The sequence below is a fragment of the Peromyscus maniculatus genome, chromosome 3, assembly GCF_049852395.1.
Source record: "Peromyscus maniculatus bairdii isolate BWxNUB_F1_BW_parent chromosome 3, HU_Pman_BW_mat_3.1, whole genome shotgun sequence".
Classification (NCBI taxonomy): domain Eukaryota; kingdom Metazoa; phylum Chordata; class Mammalia; order Rodentia; family Cricetidae; genus Peromyscus; species Peromyscus maniculatus.
The window spans coordinates 58,144,622-58,164,975 of record NC_134854.1 but is presented as its reverse complement, the minus strand read 5'-3'; the positions used below and the strand labels follow the sequence as shown (position 1 = coordinate 58,164,975).

The 20,354-nt window shown below is 39.2% G+C and overlaps 1 protein-coding gene and 1 pseudogene across 2 annotated transcripts in view; both read right to left on the bottom strand.

Annotated features, from left to right (window-relative positions):
• Chchd3 (coiled-coil-helix-coiled-coil-helix domain containing 3) overlaps positions 1 to 20,354 on the bottom strand; it is a 281,206-nt gene that overhangs the window by 229,820 nt on the left and 31,032 nt on the right. The gene's annotated exons all lie outside the window — the stretch shown is intronic.
• Positions 2,638 to 2,757, bottom strand: LOC121828395 (5S ribosomal RNA; annotated as a pseudogene).

The window sequence follows — 20,354 nt, the reverse complement described above, 5'->3', positions numbered from 1 at the left end:
GAATGTGTTAAAGCTTAGGGATGAACATGTACCCAATACCTTGGTAAAGTCTCAGAAATCACTGGAAGTTCTCAATAGTGAATACGTTTTAATGAACACTAACATGTTCTGTAAAATAGTTATAGAAAATAGGACACTGAGCTTAAAATGTAAGAAAAAAACTGAGAACTGCTGCTGCTTGGTTATATAGAGTGTGACCTTAAACCTCTTACTTGAAAATAATTCTTGCTTAAAAACAGCTCATAACTCCTAACAAATTTTTATTTGCTTGCTTGTTTTAACCAAACAGGAGTTTTGGGTCGTTCAAATGCCTGGGAATCCTGTAATTCTCTTCTCAGCTAAATTTCTAGGCTATAAATGTGTGTTTAGGATCAAGCAAAGAAACTCCAAGATGGCTAACCTAATTGTACTCTATTGTGAGTAGTCTTTGGAACTGTGAGTACCATGGTCACACCCTAGAGATAGGAAGCATACATCAATTCAGCTCCTCTGCATCATCTGACTCATGCTGAATTTCTGCGTTTCCAGAGAAACTGATTAAACCATGAGCAGTGATACGGACAACTTTACAATAAATCCCTGAGTGGATTTAGTTATTCTTGGAGTTAGATTTATCCAGCTCCAAAGGATGGATGATCTTATATACTCATCTGTGGGGAAAGCAGAAGGCTTTTGAAAAACACAATTCCAGATTTACAGAAAAGTCTCAGATCTCGAGAGACATATCACAGGAAGGTGGATCTCTGAGCTCAAGGCCAGCCTAGTCTGGTCTACAAAGCGAGTTCTAGGACAGCCAGGACCACACAGAGAAACCCTGTCTTGAAAAACCAAGGAAGGGGTGAATGGGGCCAGACACCAGCTTTCTGTGCAACTTTTCCCACCTTTACACTTTCTTTGCCTAATGCTTGCACATTTGCTACAGTATTTCTTAATCTCTAATAAATTTCTTAATAAAAATTAAGCTGGCTACTTAGAAAAAACCAGTTCCTTTGGGATTGCCCCTTGCCTCAATCTCCCCTTTGGGCTTTAGTTTGCAGATACATATCATGTCCAAGCATAGAAAACCTATTATTTTCTGTGATAAACACTGAGAGAAACTATGACCCTGTACTATATGGAGAAAATGTGTTACTTAACATAAGCAGATTTACAGGATTCTGACTTCTCCGAATTTAGACACTTGAGCTACATCCTGCAGCAAAAGATACACTCAAATTACATTTCAAACTCCACAGAAACACTCATTAATCGTAAGATGGCAGTAAATTCATTAATATGAAAAGAACTTATTTTTAAAAGTACTAATGGAAGCACCCATGCAAACAATGAAATACAACACAGTGTATTACAGCTCAACAGCCCTGGCATGCATGTGCTGCAGCATAAACCTTGTCCTCAGCCACATCTCCTAACAGGTGCAGGCTTTGGTGACTCGGATAGATCTCAGGGGTAAATAAATATGTTAACAGTTTGTCATCTATGACACAATCTACCTGGAAGATCAATTTATTTAAACACACAAAAATACACATCCAAAAATAATATGTTCAATGGACAATTAACAAAACATCACAATGTCATACAGGAAATGTATCTTAAGACTGCTTCAAAAAAAACTGAACCTGTCTATATAGTTAACAGGATAACTGTGCCTAATAACACTTTAAAATTATGAAGACAGAATGAAAGTTCCTAACTACACATTCATAATCGTAAACATTGTATCAGAAGGCACAGTTCAACAAAGAGTTTGGCAACCTAAACATTTAGGCACCAAGTTAATGGTCTATTTTGTAGTGTCATTCCTTTATCAGGATTTATACACCTTTGTAAACTTCTAATTTGAATGGCATAATATGCAAATAATGCCCATTTCATTGTCTGCTTCGAGATAAGCACTCACAAACCAGCTCCACACTCCATTCTTTGTGAAAACACACATCAATACTGGGCTGCAGAAGCTGAACAGCAATAGACAAGTTTGTAATTCATAGCCTACAGTTTTCACATTCATAAGCAGACAATTTGTAAAACCAGTATTGAGAAGCAGATACATCTAGTATTTCATGTCTTAATATCCTGAATAATAGTTGCAAGATCTCACAAAGCCTCTAGGAAAATAAGATCTATAATTTAAATTAAAAAATAATAATTACCCCTGGATATTGCTTTTTGATGCATAGCTTAATTTTTGTTTGTTTCAAAAATGGATATATTTTGTTCACTGGGGATACAAATATAAATTAAACAGCATTAACTCCCCAATCCCAAATGAAGTGAAAAAAAACCACACAAACCCTGTTTCCACTTAATTTAAATAGTCTCTAGTTTATTTCTTCAGAACAAGACCAGACTGGAAATGAAAGCCTGGTCCTAGCTTTCCCTAGCTTTGATTTTGCTCAGAGATTTACATTGCTTCAGGCCACAGCTGTAGCACCTATAAAATTAGAACCCAAATTAGCAGTTTCCAATATCTTGCCCTCCTCTGTAACTGTGTTAAGCAAAAGACCTGTTGTGAGTCTTTCTTTGGGGCACCAGCCAGTTACCAAATAATGATATGGAGACGTCTTACTAATTATGAAAGCTTGGTCAATAGCTTAGGCTTGTTTCTAACTAGTTCTTTTTTTTTTTTTTTTTTTTTTAAAGCCTACCGTTATTCTCAGGCAGTCTCCCATCCAAGTACTAACCAGGCCCGACCCTGCTTAGCTTCCGAGATCAGACGAGATCGGGCGCGTTCAGGGTGGTATGGCCGTAGACATTGTTCCTAACTAGTTCTTATAACTTAAAGTATGCTTTCTCCAAGTTTAGCTGGCAACTCCTGGCTAATTGGCTTGACTAGATTCCTCCTCCTCTTTCTCTCCCTAGAAGTCCCGCGTATCCTCCCTGCCCAGCTATTGGCCATTCAGCACTTTATTACACCAATCACAGCAATACATCTTCACAGTGTACAAATATCCCACAATAAAGACCAATGGACTGAATTCCAGCTTTAGCCTCCACGTCATCATCTAGAAAGCCCACTGAAATGAACAACATACTGCCAATTGTTCTTAAAGTGACAAGTTATTCACTCACAGACATTACCTCTCAGGGAATGAAACACTAAAATATATACAGGCTTTAAGACAGGGGAAAAAAACATTTTGCAGGCTTTGCTAAACATATATCTACAGATCAATTTGTGGAGTTGAACATCCCCCTCAAAAAAAGCATGACACTCTGGCGTCACATAGGGAAGACAAAGGATCCCTCTCAAAAAGCCTCCAAACCAATCCCAGCACCCCAACTTTCCACACTAGTTTTCTACTCCTGGACCCTTCTGTAGTTGGATTTTGTTTGTTTGCTTTGTTTATTTTTGTTTTGTTTTGTTTTGACTCTTTATGGGCCTGCCACCCAGCTCCCAAAAAAATACATGGAAACTTATTTTTACTTATGAATTCTTAGCTTGGCTTGTTTCTAGCCAGCTTTTCTAACTTAAATTATCCTGTTTCTCTTCTTCTAAGTTTTGCCTCTGGGCTTTTTATCTTTCTTAATTGTATATATCTTTCTTCTTGTCTTACTCTATGGGTGGTTGTGTGGCTTGGTGGCTGGCCGCTGGCATCCTCCTCCTCCTCTCTCTTCTCTCAAGCCTAGATTTCTCTTCCTATTCATTCTCTCGACCAGGCAGCCCCGCCTATCCCTCTCCTACCTGGCTATTGGCCATTCATCTCTTTATTAGACCAATCATGTGTTTTAGTCAAGCAAAGTAACACAGCTTTACAGTGTTAAACAAATGCACCATAAAAAATGCAACACATCTCTGCATCATCAAACAAATATTCCACAGCATAAACAAACGTAACACATCTTAAACTAATATTCCATAACACCCTCCCTTACAGAAAATCTATAACCATCCAAAACCACCAACAGCCTGCTAGTCACAAAGGAGTACAAGTATTAAGTTTTTTTGCACTGGCTAAAACCTTTCTGTTTCAACATTTGCACCCTGTTTTCTGTTTTCTAATGGACTGCATGAGTTAACATTCTTTGGTTTCACTCCCTTCACCCCAAATCAAGGACCACTAGGTATATCTTAACTAGGGAAATAAATTCAGCATACAGTAAATCTATTTCAACTTAATCCCATGCTCAGGTTTAAGAGATGAACACATAAAATAGCCCCTACCATTAAGGAGATAATGAATAATAAGACTGTTTACTGGACTCTAGAAGAAAGGTAACATCCCAAGGTACACTATCACTGAGGAGGTGGGGCTTGGGCAAGGTCTTAAATTAATACAAAAAGGAAAACAAAATGTGTTTGTGAGAAGTAGAAATGGAAGAGTAAAGTATGCTGCCCTGAGGGAGCTTTGGAAACCAGGCAGGAAATCTGTGAATGTTCAGAAGCAGGACTCTGGGGTTGTAAAACCTGGGAATAATAGAAAGAATTAAGGTGCTAACAGGCATTTGATCTAGTAAAAGTTTGCAGACCAGCTAGGAAGAGAAAGTATAAAACACTGAGTACTTCTCAATGTGAGGCCCCACACATCAGCACCACCAACCACCAGGGACTATTAGAAACCTACAGAAGGAAAACCTCAGGGGATAGGGCCCAACTGTGTGCACTTACAAGAGCTCCCATTGTCCTGGGGATGCGACTGAAAGTGGAGAACCACTGGCAGTGGAGACTAGCAGTGAGGGTGGAGTCTTTCTCCATGAAAAACATTACCTGAGATGGCAAGATGAAAGAGAAAAGTGGCAGAGGCACAGACAGCCAAGGAATTAATACCCATGATGGTCAATTAAGTAAAGAGGAGAGATCCTTGGAGAAAGAAAGATAATGAGCTCAGTTCCAGACACATTCAACCAAAAGTAATGAAACAAGCACTACATGGAGCTGTAGGCAATTAGATATCTGGACCTGAAACTCAGATCTTATGTGAGACTTGGGTGAAAATGCAGGTCTGGGAATGATTATTACAGCTCTGAGCTCAGAGAATTCTCCCCGGATGGGGGAAATCATATTAAAGAGAGAAGGGTAAAAGACCAAGGAGCAGACTTAAAAATTCATAGGAGGGGAAATGAAAGAAAAGCATCATTAGAGACAAAGAAGAATGGCATGGAAAGGATCTGAACCAAGATAGTGCATGCTGAAATGATAAACAGATTGCATCCCATGTCGATTCCCATCAACTGGCAGCCGCCTGGGGTGCTGTGTAGAGGAAGACTGTGAGGCCAAGTCCAGGCTTAGTGAATTAATGTCTACCTTGAGTACCAGAGAAGACCTGGCAGTGTGGCTTACAAATTACCTCTCATTCTGGGGAGCTTGTGGAAATCTGGTCATGTGTGCATTAGGAACCGCTGGGAGGATAGTAATACAGGCAGCAAATACAGACTGCTGGGCAACAAGTTTAGAAGGGAAACAAGAAAGGGTGGGGAAATATAAATAAAAGATCATTTTTGCAAATACTGGAAATCTGTACATCTTTGAAAGGCAGGCATAATAATATATTACTCAGCTATAAGATACTGCTGAATGATAGTTATTATTTCTCAAAATAAATTTAGGGAACATATAGAGAACAGACTGCTCAGCATACAATAACACAACCCAATTAGCATTTATACACTATAGTCCATTTTCATAATGACTATCCTGGTGTAGGCTTCATAGCCCTTTTCTCCTTAAGTCTATTTGATAGCAGTGAAACAGAATGGACATGCCCATCGTCACATGCTAAAACAAAATTTAACCAAGACAATGCCCTTACTTACCTAACTGCTTTGTTAAGTAGCACGTCAAACCCCATCCAATACTGACCATCATTAACCAATCTTCATCTTACTGTCATGAACTAGTGCATTTGCCAGAAAGGTGTACACTTAATCCCCAGTATCTACAACACACTAGCTAAATTCCTGAATTCCACTAAGCTACTATTTAACTCTACGCTCTGCCCAGCACCATTTCTATGGGACAGTTTACATTTATCTTTGTAGTTAATCCAAGTACAAGGAAAGCAAAAGCCCCAAAAGTACGCAAATAAAATCTGTCTTCTAATCCAACATTTGATGCCATGGAGAAAAAGTCAACTAACTTCCTCTTCATTCAGGACTTAAGTATAATACCTCACGTGAGGAAGGAGACAAGAGTCCTGGCTTTAGGTGTTGGACCATTACCAGGCAGTAAAAACAGTGCAAGTGTCTCCTGAAACACTTCAGTTTATTTTAAGAAATTTACATTTTACACCCACACTTAATTCTTATTTTATTTATGATAGTTCAACTATATTAAAATGTCAAGGCAGCATATTAGTGTGTATTTCATTAAGTGACAGTGCAATATCTCGAGTTTATTTTTTATTTGAATATTTTATTCTGATCATTAGATCAGTCTCCTCAAAGTCAGATTATAATAACTATGGTTTTGTTGTTCCCCTTCATCTGAAGTAACAAATCTCCACTTAACACTCAGAAAACACCATTCCGGTGTATTCACACGCAGCCATAATCTTCAATAAACAAAGTCATTCCTTGTGAAGCCGAGTGGAAGCTCAGTGGCTCAGACCGTCGAAGCTGACCTGTCTAAAACACAGGACTACAGAGGGATTTCAGACCAAAGCACAGTCCTTCATTTAAAAGTAAGAATGTAGTTGGCCTTTTTCTAAAAGTAAAATAAACTATCTACAATAAAAGTAGGCTGAAAAGAAGATCACAGTAAAAGAAAAATCATTTATTATGAGGAGATTCATGATGACTCACCAATCCCCTTAATCCTGATGTTAAATGGAGAAAAGAGACGGCATTTCTTCTTACTGTTAATAGGCATTTCATTTGTATAACTTCAAGTGATGTGTAAGGTAGGCATGTCAATCCTGTGGAACTGCAAGCACTACATAAAACAGCAATGAAAGACTGGGGGTGTGGCTCAGTGGGTAGAATAGCTGCCTAACATGTATGAAGTCCTAGGTTCCAACCTGAGCACCATGGAAAACCAAGTTAGTGTAACAAATTATTAAATCCTAGCTCTCAGTGGGGCTAGGAGGATCTGAATGTCAAGGTCATCCTCAGTTATATACCAAGTTTGAGGTCAGTCTAAGCTCCATGAGACCCTGGCTCAAAAATAATGAAAATGTCACTTCTGTTCAGGCCACTGGCTGGCACCTTTATCAGACTCAAGACCCAATTCCACTTGTCTTTTTTTTTTTTTTTTTTTGGACTGAGATTGAACCCAAAGCCTTATGATACAAAGTAAGCACTCTACTATGGTGATATTTTATTTTGTACTAAAATGTTATTTGTATGTTAATAAATAAAGTTGCCCGGGGGTCAGAGTTATTAGCAAGCCATAGGAAAGCTGGGCAGTGGTGGTGCACGCCTTTAATCCCAGAACTTGGTAGGCAGAGCTAGGTAGATCTCTGTGTGTTCAGGGATACAGCCAGCATTGGAGACACACGCCTTTAATCTCAGTACCAACCATAGAAGACCTGGAGGTCTGTACAGACAGGCAGTGATGAGGCGGTCATGTGTTTGGGTTTACAACCAATGAGAAGGCAGAACCGAAAGTCTTTATAAAGACTTTAACACAGGAAGTAGGTCTCTTTCGGAGAGGTAGGACCACCGTAGGAGGAAGGGTAAGGTTTTAGCTCTTAGCTCTGACCTCTTGGCTTTCTTCTTTGCATTGGTTCTGTGTTTCTTATTTAATAAGACAGTTGGTTATATCTACACTCTACCACTGCGCTCATCTCAGCTTCCAGCTGTTTTCTAGACAGAAACAGTTTATGACTATGGTCCTGAAGAGAAACAGGTAATAATCCAACACAAAATTTTCATATAATGCACAAAACATAATTAAAAACAAGTATCTTACAAACTTACAAGACAATGACATCTCACTATAAAAATATTCAGCTACACATACTCCAAAAGATGTAAGGAAATCGTTTGATTCTTGGGTTGATGTATTAAATCACCACAAAGGCAAAAGCAATAGCTAGTGCCACATGTAAATTGTATTTTGGGAAAATTCAGGATACTTTAAAAACATATAAAGCTACTTTCTGTTTATAGATCAAACAACTAGGTTCTAGCCTGGGGTTTTGAATGGCATGAACTGGTGAGACAGTCAGAACCTGAGGGCACAAGCCAATTCCTTATGAACTACCCCCTGGTATTGCCAAACATCTAGACCCTACCTGCCACTGAGCACCAGTGGTTCCCCATCCCAGTCTCATAACTCACCAACACACCTCAAGCACTGCAGTGCCTGCCCCTGAGAACTACTGTTCTCAACTAAAATATTCACCTGATTAAAAAATGTCAAAGGAAGAAAGAAAAAGAAAACACAGGAAACCTAGGTTCTTTATGGTTTGCATGACAAACAATCCATAAAAAATACCGATAAGGTGGAAATCAGGCCCAGTACTTAAGAGCACTTGTTGCTCTTGTGGAGGATCCAGGTTGAGTCCAGCACCCACAGAGCAGCTCATAACCATCTTTAACTCCAGTTTCAGGAGTTCCCATACCTCTTCTGGCCTCCAAGAGAATCAAGCATGTACATGGTGTACAGACAAATACATGAAGGTAGAACAACCATACACACAAAATAAAATTTCAAAATATAGAAAGATAAAAATTGGGCGATGACATCAAGATGTCCATCCCCAATACTATCTTCTCCTTTCGGCTTCCTCTACCTCCATATTCACAAAAAACAAATTTGCCCAATCCCACTCACAGAGATTATTTTGAATTTTCTTATAGTATCTACTACTACTAACAAATCAAACTGTCATTTGTTTCTCTCCTGATGCCACAAGCCGTATCCTAGAAGAGCAATGGTACCATTAACAATTCAATGGTAATGGAGAAGATGGATAAAATTGCAGCCTAAAGATAGGCCCTGGTGGCTGTGAAGGTATCACAAGGATTCAAGAAGCCAGGGAGATGAGCCAGACTGCTGGAAGGCTTTCAGCACCAACCATTCACGGGCATTCTCAGATCACTGCCTTCTAGAACGATCTCCCAAGCACAGACTTATTTCTATCTGACACATTTTCCATCAAAACTAACCACATCAAATAAATGTTGGCCAACTAAAATTGAATGCTTCATAGATGATACATCAGAATTCATACCAAGCCCTTCAATGGGACACTATTTGATATTCAAGGAAATGAGAAAGGAAATTGCAATTGCTCACCCTAAAAGAACTCCTAATAATTCACAGAGATTTCCTTTTGAAATTAAGGAAGTAAAAGGCTTAGTAAGAAATTGTTTCTCCACATATAGTATGGCTGAGTAGCCTGTATTCTTATGGTACTCCGAAAAGTGGGCAAAGGTTGTTGCTGACTCTTTGGCCTACTTATGGAACCCTTCTCCTCCTATTGGGCTGCCTCATCCAGCCTTGATGTGATATTATGTACCTGGTCTTAGTGTAGCTTATTATGCCATGTTTGGGCCTGTTCTTTTCTGAGGGGAAACAGAGGAGGCATGGGTCTGGGAGAGAGTGGAGATTGAGGGGGGAGGGAGGAGGGAAGGCTGGAAGAGAAGGAGGGGAAACTGTGACTGGGTTGTAATATATGACAGGAGGAGGAGGAGGAGGAGGAGAAAGAAATTGTTTCTCAATAAACACCTAAAATAATAAGTGTTCCTGACAGCATATGAAACTACCTAAAAACTGATATAAAGAAGGCAAGAATGAGTATCATTCAAACATATAAGATACTTGAATAGAAATGCATTTAGAATTCTTTTCAAGTACCTTTGGCAATCAGATCCAGTCATTAAGAGTGTTATCAGATCAAGTCCCTTTGGGAACTGCACTAATAATTAGAATACCAACTGATTCTCTACAAATAATAACTTCCAACATACATGATGATTTCATAAAATAATTTACTAAGTCATTTAAGGTTTTCTCTAAGAAGGGTTTTTTACAAAGTCTCCCCAGCTCTCCACGCCCCACGCCCCATCCTGTTTGTGTAAATAAACATAAATTTTCTCTAATTTTGTGACAGACTGTGAATTTGCTAATCCAGATGAATAGGATCTGACTTCATGTTCTAACACTTCATGATGGTTTTAATATATTTTATGCCAGTTTCATAGCTTATAGAGAATTTAACAGGAAGAAGTTAATCTAATAAGGCATTACATACAAAACATAAAAGTGTATAAAAGATGAAATACTCAGACTTACACTCAGGTGCAGCTGAAACACAGCTGTGAAATAGTAATAATGTAAATCACTACTACATGTAAAATACTCTCCAGTCATGCCAGTGTTGGGGGGCTGGGATGTATGAAATAAAACATAGAATAATGTGTTTTGACATTAGCTTACATGGGTAGAAAAACATGAGTTTCATAAGACGTACACCAGATTAATTCTAATGAAAGAGACAGTTCAGAGAACATTGGTTTTCCCTGGTGCTATCCTTTGTGACTTAATCTATTTGTAAATTACCAATAAGATTTCTCTTGAAGAGGAAATGCAGTGAACAGAGTGTATATGAGGGTCAAAGACAAACATCATCACACTAACATAACAACGAAATTCTTGACTGAAGAACTGTAGGCATTTACTTTAAAAATCCTGACTGGCATTGTATGATATTTCAGTAAGCCAGCACTGTATATTTGCAGGAGGCTGTTTTAAGCTGTGTATTTTTCAGAATGCCAACATGCTAAGAATGGCAATTTTTTAAACCCACAGAAAAGATTAGTTAAAAAGAATTTGTAATGTGCCTTGGATGGGGATGTACGTCCAATTACATTAGTATTTTAGTTTCTAATGGCCAATGCTCACTTATTTACTGTAAATGAATTTGATTTGACAGTAACAAGAATTAATTTCCATCTCTTTCATTGCCTTTAAACAATGCTAAAGTCACAGATGGTGATGGATAAAGAGACAAAATAGCAAAGTAAAAGTGATGTTGATAAACCATTTTTTAAAATTTCATTTTCATAGCCAACCTAAATACCTATTAATTCTCTCTCTGGGGAACATGAAGCTGATGGCAAAGAAAGATCTACACAACAAAGTAAAACTGCATGTACTTTACACATAAGACAATGAAAATCACCGGGCAAATTAAGCACCCCCAAACATGGGCATGGCCAGCTAGAAAAACAGTAGTCACATAATAAAACACTGTATTAATATTCAGAAACATGATTTAAGAAGTATCAGTTCTTTAGAAAACAATGCTCACAATTAAGTGAAGTGGACAAGCGAGTAGGCTGAAAACACTGCTCAGTCTTCATTTATTTGTTTGTATGTGTCTACCACTTACAAATGCAAAGACTACATCTATGTGTTAAGGGGGAAAATAATCACCTTCCTTTCTCCCTGTATACATGATCAAGAAAACCACATTTGTACTTTCATGACTATTCAAATTATAATTAAACAACGCATTAATAAATTAGCAAATGGGGATGGAGAAATGAGCACTTACTGTTTTTGCAGAGGAACCAGGTTCGGTTCCTAGCACTCATGTGGCAGCTCTCAAACACCTGTGACTCCATTTCCAAGAGATCTGACACCCATTTCTGGCCTCCATCTGTGAGCTCCAACATGAACACAGTGCACATACACTCATATGGACTCACAAACATACCCAGAAATAATAAATACATTTTAAGTATTTTTAATTATAAAAACCCTTTATCAATGAGGCTTATGCCAAAGGAGGCTGAAACAAGATCACTTGAGCCAAAATTAGAGGCCAGCCTGAACAACCTATCAATAAGATCTTATTTCTTGCCGGGCAGTGGTGGCACAGGCCTTTAATCCCAACACTCAGGAGGCAGAGGCAGGTAGATCTCTGTGAGTTCGAGGCCAGCCTGGTCTACAGAGTGAGTTCCAGGATAGGCTCAAAAGCTACACAGAGAAACCCTATCTTGAAAGAAAAAAAAAAAAAATTATGTCTTAAAAAAGTAAAATATTGGTGTAACGTTTTTATTTATCTGCAATTTTTTTATGTGCATTGTGTTTTGCCATGGGTGTCAGGTCCCCTAGAATTGGAGTCACAGACAGTTGTGAGCTGCCATGTGGGTGCTGGGAATTGAACCAGGTCCTCTGGAAGAGCAGCAAGTGCTCTTAACCAATGAACCATCGCTCCAGCCCCATGGCTGTAATTTTTATAATAAAGTTTATAAAATTTAAAACATTAAAAAAATTTTAAGTGAAAATGAACTTTAAAATGTCTTTATTGCCGGGTGGTGGTGGTGCACGCCTTTAATCCCAGCACTCGGGAGGCAGAGCCAGGTGGATCTCTGTGAGTTCGAGGCCAGCCTGGGCTACCAAGTGAGTCCCAGGAAAGGCGCAAAGCTACACAGAGAAACCCTGTCTCAAAAAAAAAAAAAAAAAAAAAAAGTCTTTATTGATATCAATCATGAGCATGAAATACCCAAATCCTATCAGTCTAACTGAGAGAAATTCAAAGCGCATTTGTGCCCACACACAGAGCTGGTACAGACTAAAGTGCCTAAAAGTGACCATCACAGAATCCAAGAAAACAAAACTACCAAACGGGTTTGATTTGGTTTGGTTTGGCTTCATCTCATTTCATTTGGTTTTTCTCCTTACAAATTCTAGGGAGCACAAGTTCACAGCATACAACATACAGTCTCTCTTGTCTGCTATCAAGAAGCACACATAAACAGCTATTTGCTGAAGAGTTCTTCTATAATTGAAAATGATGAGAGTCAAGTATTCAAAAGGATATTCAATGGCTATATTAAATATAGGCAGAAAACAGGAGCTCTTGAAAAGCAAAAGATGTTCGCTTTCACTCTAGTTTTTCAAGTAGCATTTTATTTTTGTCTTCTACTGAGATTTTTCGATAGATAACACCAATCATTGTTGTATGATGAATGATGCATGTTACCAAGAAGAGCTGATGAAAATTCTCAGCCACTGACTTAAGCAATCAGCTGAGGTTAAGCTAGCCAGATTAAAGGAATGAAAGAAAACCATTCCGTATTTTCCATCTCTCTCAACAAATACCCCACAAGCCCAAAGCTCTATGGCAGTGGTTCTCAACCAAGGACTAGAACAATCCTTTCACAGGGGTCTCCTGAAACCATCTGCATATCAGATATTTACATTACAATTCATAACAGTAGCACAATTACAGTTATAAAGTAGCAACAAAAATATTTTTAATGGTTGGGGATCACGGCAACATGAAGAACTGTATTAAGGGGTCACAGCATTCAGGAGGTTGAGAAGCACTGCTCTATCTCCACAGTGACTAACACAAAAGTCCCTACACTGAGGTATTTTAAACCTTCTATAAGTTCTCCATTTTAACTAGGTGTGATGGCACACACCTTTAATCAGTATTAAAGTATTATATTATTAGAATATTAGATCAGTATTAAGAGTATCCAGGAGGCAGAGGCAGGCAAGTCTCTGTGACTTCCAGGCCAGCCCGATCTATAGTGCAAGTTCCGGGCCAGCCAGGGATATATATTGAGACCTTACTTTAAGAAAAAAAGTCATTTTGGCTGTGAAACAGAGACTTGTTCTTTACTCCACAAAGACATGCTTAAAAAGAAAACATAAATAAAACCATACTATAAATTTAAAATAAATATAGTTATATTTATCCTTATATTCTTTGTGGCCACTAACAAAATAAAACATTTAGCACACTATGCTCACTGATTGGATTTACACTTGGTAGGAAACACCGCATCAAACTTGAGCTTTGCTTCCTGAAAATGGAATCTGACAACTCCTCACTGGGGTTTCACAGCCTGCAGTGTCTCTAGTGAAAGCTATTATTTCACATACCAAACTTCACGGAGCTTAGTCCAAGCACACACTGCTAAGATGAAAAGATTTTGAATACCTATTTGTGGGAATTATATCTGAAAATAAATATTGTTTTCCACAAAGTTTTCAAGACAGAATAGCAAAGACAAATGACGAGATAACAATGAGAGATAATAGCTTTATCTTGGTTTTACTCTTCATCTGATTTACTTGAATTTAAAGGAAAAGCAAACTAAACTATTCATTGCTTATAGTAGCAAAGGCTCCTCCAATACAGTTTAGATATATAAACTGAAAATGCCATGATGATACTTCAGGAGAAACAAAATCCAAACAAGAATTTAGAAGTGAGAAATGGAATCTCTGTAACCAAAATAATCCAACCTAACTCCACTCTACATTGAAATGAGCATATATGTCTGTAGCTGGAAGCTTTCCTGTGTCCTGCCCAGTCTGTAGCCGCTCAGACCCAAGTAAATATTATATATATTAAAACTGCTCGGCCATTAGCTCAGGCTTACTACTGACTAGCTCTTACATTTAAATTCAGTTCATTTCTGCTAATCTATGTCACCACATGTTCCGTGGCTTTATCTGTGTGTCATTACATGCTGGCCTGACTCGGCCTTCCTCTTCCCAGAATTCTCTTTGTCTGCTTATCCCGCCTATACCTCCTGCCTGGCTACTCCTGCCAGCATTTTATTAAACCAATGTACAAAAGCATTATCCCACAGCATATGTCAGTATTGTCAATGTTTCCAATATATAAACTATTGACTATAGCCGTTTCTACTCTCACCTAAAAACTCAGTAACAGTGCAAGCTGTTATTATCCCTGTATTCATTACTTCCGGTTGGACACATACTGATCAAAATAGACTGCATTTTTTCAGCTTTCACCAACACTTGGTAACAGCCTGCCAACCAGGTTCCAGCAAATATGATGAAAATGAACATGGTACACACAGCTCCAAGACAACCCATGCACAGGCCTGGCCATAGCCAGACTCTACTCTGGATCATGCAGAGCAAGGAGGCACATGAAAACTGAGCCCCAGTAAAGAATTACCAAGCACACAAAATGTTGGTATGAAAGAAAAGTATCTAATTTGGTTTGCCCACTATCGCTCTGGGTCTCCAAAGGGAAAATTCAAAGCTCTGCTCCTACCTTTGTTAGACCTAGAAGACTGAAAAGATCATGGACATTAGACTGACAGCTGGGGAGCCTTCATGGGATCAAACTAGGACCACTGCATGTAGGTGACAGTTTTTTAGCTTGGTCTGTTTGTGGGATCCCTGGCAGTGGGACCAGGATCTACCCCTGGTGTATGAGCTGGCTTTTTGAATCCCGTTCCATATGCCTTGCTTGGCCTTGATGGGGGAGGGGGGAACACAACATGACTTGGTCCTGCCTCAAATGAAAGTGCCATAACTGTGGTTGGTATGTAAAATGAATAAAAAAATTAATTAAGCCCGGCAACGGTGGCACATGCCTTTAATCCCAGCATTCAGGAGGCAGAGCCAGGCAGATCTCTGTGAGTTCCAGGCCAGCCTGGTCTACAGAGCGAGATCCAGGACAGGCACCAAAACTACACAGAGAAACCCTGTCTTGAAAAAAAAAAAAAAAAGACTATAAAGATAGTCTTAAAATATGTGACTGAGGAAGAGAAAACTCCAGCCATACCAGGTCCATTTCAGCCAGAAGAGACCCAAGAGCAGAAGCCTACTCTGCCCCAACAGTGTCTCTCTTTTATTATTTTATTATGTTATTATTAGCTCTACTCAGCATGCACAAGAGAAAACTTTAAAATCACTAAGATGCCTGAAACCACAGAGCTCTGCTCATGCCACTGCCACCAAATACAGGCTCTAGGATCAGACCTCTTGATGTGTGCCATACTAGCCTCCCTGCAATTGTTTCCTTATCTGAGAAATGGGTATAGCCACCATGCAACAGGACTGTTGAGAAATGTATCACCTGTAATGGATACCAATACCTGATCACATTCCATTTTCAATCCCATAAATATACATTATCCATCTTTGTATCTTTTCCTGTTCCTGTAATAAAATACCCTGGCAAAACCAACTGAAGGGAAAAGGGGTTTATTCTAGCTCACAGTTTCAGGCTACAGTCCATCACAGGGGGAAAGTCACAGCAGCAGGGGCTTGAGGAAGCTGCCCTCCTCACATCCAGTCAAGAATCAGAATGCTAGTGGTAGTCAGCAGTTTCTTCTTTTAGGATCCTCACCTAGGGAAGGGTCTCACCCACAGTTAGGGGGGTCTTCCCACATCAATTAATCTAATCACAGGCACACCCAGAGGTCAGTGTGATTCTAGACTCTGACAATTAATACTAACATAGCATGATCCAAATTCTATACAAATGACCTTCAAAGTTCATTCAGGAATTCACACATTACATATCAATCTGACTGGACTATCTATCCTACCCCAGTGAATCCTCAAGGCTATATCCAGTCATGTACTTTCTGCTAAGTGATCATGCAGACTACCAATTCACTAACTCTCCACTACTGTGGATATCGATCACTCTGTACGCTGTGAATGTGTTGCTCTGATTGGTTAATAAATAAAGTGCTGATTGGCCAGTAGCCAGGCAGGAAGTATAGTATAGTATAGGCAGGATAAGCAGAGAAGAGAATACTGGGAGTGGAAGGCTGAGCAGAAGACACTGCCAGCCACTGCCATGAGAAGTAAGATGTAAAGTACCAGTAAGCCACAAGCCATGTGGCAACTTATAGATTAGTAAAAATGGGTTGATTTAAGATACAAAAACTAGACAGCAAGAAGCCTGAGCCATTAGGCCAAACAGTTTAAATAATATAAGCATCTGTGTGCTTATTTGAGTCTGAGTAGCTGTGGGTGTGAGTGGACTGGAGATAACTCCAGATACACTCCACAGTTTGGGGCAACTGACCTCTAAAAGGGAAAATGTCTCAGCTACCAGAAAAGTTGCTGCCAACTTGAATAGCTGAATCAATGCTCTGACTTTTTTTTTCTGCTCTCTTCTCATCCATCAGCAAGAGGCCAATGCATATCTTCTTTATTCACAAGTTTTCCTTCACTGTAATTTCATTCAGCAGAATTTGAAATACAAGGACCGTGACATTCTTCACTCTTTCTCCACTCACCCTAGTCACACACAGAAAGCTTGAGTGTGATTTGGGACCATCCTATGCAGGCTGTGCCTGCCCATCAACTCACTTCTGATGGTCTAGGTTCTACAGCTAACTCTGAGGATCACCAAAGCCCAAACAAATGTCTGCACTAATTCGATGCTTTCATTGATATGCTAACAGTCCCTGAGGAGATTTTCAACTATCAACTGAAAAACAAACATCAGCTTAGGCTAAAGCAGTCTGCTTTGGTATAAAGTCAGGTAAAATATGAATACATTAGAGGGGAAAGGGGTGGTAATGTTTTCAGCATAAAGTTCTGTAAGAAAATAATTATTCAAAGCATGCATACAATGGCAGATTTACCACATTCTTAAGAAATGCAAATTATATCCAGGGGCCCTTTTTTTTCCAATACAGTATGTCCAATTTTACAAAAGATGTAAATGGAGAGCTATAATCCACTTAAACATATTCATTTAACAGCAAGCTTACTTGAAATACATCTATTTTTTAATGAGCAACAGTTGTATTTTATAATCTTAAAAATGCTTTTCTTAATCACCCTGTCATATTATTTCTAAGATTTTCTCAAACTATCTATATTAGTCCATCCATTGCTATAATGAAAGGAGGTTTGGTTAGTTCAGTTTTGGAAGTTGAAAAATCCAAAACTGGGTGGCCCAAAGGGGCCCCTGCAGGGCCCTAAGAGATAGACAGTATCACAATGGCAGGCTAATAACTGGGAAGAGGTCACACCTCACAACAGGAACCAGAAAGCCTGGGGGTTCCATAACCCATATTTAATCTCTTTCAAGTGCAGCCTGTGATGATATATTTGTGTACACTAATAAAATTTGCCTGAAGATCAGAGGACAGAACAAGCCACTAGAGTAAATATAGAGGCCAGGCAGTGGTGGCACACACACCTTTAATCCTAGCACTCCAGAGGCAGAGATCCATCTGGATCTCTGTGAGTTCAAGCCACCCTGGACTACATGAGATTGATTCAGACTAGGAGAGAAACAGACAGTGTAGCACACATCTTTAATCCTAGTATTTGGGAAGCACACACACCTTTAATCCCAGAGCTAAAAAGGAAGTGATAGCTGGGCAGAGAAAGGTATATAAGGCATGAGAAGACAGGAACTGAGGCTTTTCAGGCTGAGCAGTCCCAGAGGTAAGATGTGGCTTATTCTTTCATCTCTCTGATCTTTCAGCATTCACCCCAATATCTAGGTCCAGGTTTTTTATTATAAGACCTTTAGAAATTCGAACAACACTTCTCAATGGCCTAAGGACCTCCAACTCCACCTACTAAAGGTCCCATCACCCACACACCCCAACCCCACCCCTTCTGCAACACCACAACTCTGAGACCAAGATCACAATGCAAAACCCCTACAAGGATAAGTCAAGCCATATCTAAAGAGAAGTCCTGCTTCAGTTTCCTCTATAAGTATATGCACAAATATCATTTCTGTGAATCTCCTTGCTGCATGGGACAGATTTCAAAAGGCTAAACAAGAGAGCATCCTCTCCAGGTGCCTCCTACAGTAGTTTGGACACTGGCTGTGTCCAAACAACCATGGCAAACTCTTTCCTCAAATCATCCTTACCTCAGCAAGAGGTAGGCAGCTTAACATCCCTGTCAGGTGACATGCATTATGACAAATAACTCCGAAATTGCACAGGAACAAGACGATGCACACATCATCCAGAGCTGGCCCTGGTCAGTATCAGCAAGCAGGTTTCCACACAACAGTTCTGAGGCAGCAGCTCCTCTTCCTGACACACGTTCCATTTGTGACAACTGACTACATTTGTCAACACTTCTGGAAGTGTTTGTTTCTCACAGTAATACAATCTTTAGAAACTCTTCAGTAATTTATGTCACATCATTGGTGGTTTTAAACTTAAATCTGATTTTGACTGGGCATTGTGCACACACCTTTAATCCCAGCACTCGGGAGGCAAGAGGCAGGTGGATCTCTGAGGGCAAAACTAAAGTAGTCTACACAGCAAGTTCCTCAACAGGTAAGGCTTTAGTGAGATGAGACCCTGTCTTTAAAAACAATAAAGTAACATCTGATTTTAAATCAATAATACTATGACTGTGGTATATTTACTATGTGTCAGTATGTATTCATTATAAAAAAAATTGAAAAATGACATCATGTTTCGCTGGAGATCAACAGCAGAGTCCTTTCTTAGAATTGCAGAGGGTTAGCTCCAGGATTCCATGAGTGTTTAAGTTCATTTGTGTATCACACATCCTCCTATATACTAAGTCACCTCTCAGTCAATGTGGGTATACACAATGTCAATGGAGGGCACATATGAACAGTGTCATACTGTACTAATGACAGAAAGGAAAGGCCTGTGTGTCGTCAGCACAGACACAAATTTTTTCCCAAATATTTTCAATATAAAGGGCTAATTTTAAAATACAGGAAACTGGTTTGCCTATTATGGCATCAAAAATGGACAAACTCCTCATGACCTAATTCTGAGAATTCTTAGATTTTGCACTTAAGGAAATTAACTAGTTTAATTTTAGTACTAGATATCAGAGTAGTATTTGACACTGCAAATATTTTGGGGTGGGAGGGTAACTCTCACTCCAGTCAACACATAAAATGCAAACCTGAACATCATAATCACTGCACCAGTCTCCACTTACCATTGAAAGAGCAAATAGACCCCATGTGCTATCAGAACTTTTAGCAAATGAATACTTCCCACCAGCAGAGTGAAAAGCATCCGGACATTAATTTTCAGAGTCATCGCCCCTTTTATAATGCTCATTAGCCTGCTCTACAGCATCAGTGTACCACATGCTCCCAGACTTTAACCAGTAATCCATTATGAGCATAAATTAAACACTATATGATTACAAATAAAAAATGTTAAACTATATAAATGCCTAATCACCACAGCAGGTAACAGCATGTGCAGCAAAGCAATCGAGGGGCCGAAGCCCACTGCCTGATCTCCACAGAACTCAACAGACACTCAAGGAAATTCTTAAACAACTGCTCTACTAGCTGATTTGCTAATAGAAATTAAAATGTCCTCCATTAGTGATTGTTAACAGCATGTGTTCTCTAAAACAATGTCAGTTAAGTCCCCTGTTGGGAATACCAGCCTAAGGAGACAGTATTCTTTCAGACATTCCCTATTGAATAAATGCTCGTTTTTCAGATTTTATAAGTTCCCTGATAAGAGTGCAGAGGGAAAAAAAGTTAATGGATGGACAAAGGAGTTATCAAAAATGAAGTCAACAGAAAAAAGTACTAGAAGAAAAAAAAGTACTGTACTTTTCTGTTACTACAATGAAATACATATAGTTAGGTATTCACAAGAAAGAGCTGTGTTTAGCACACAGGTCTGGAGGCTCAAGGGCACAGTGCCATCCATTAAGTCAACTCAAATAAGGA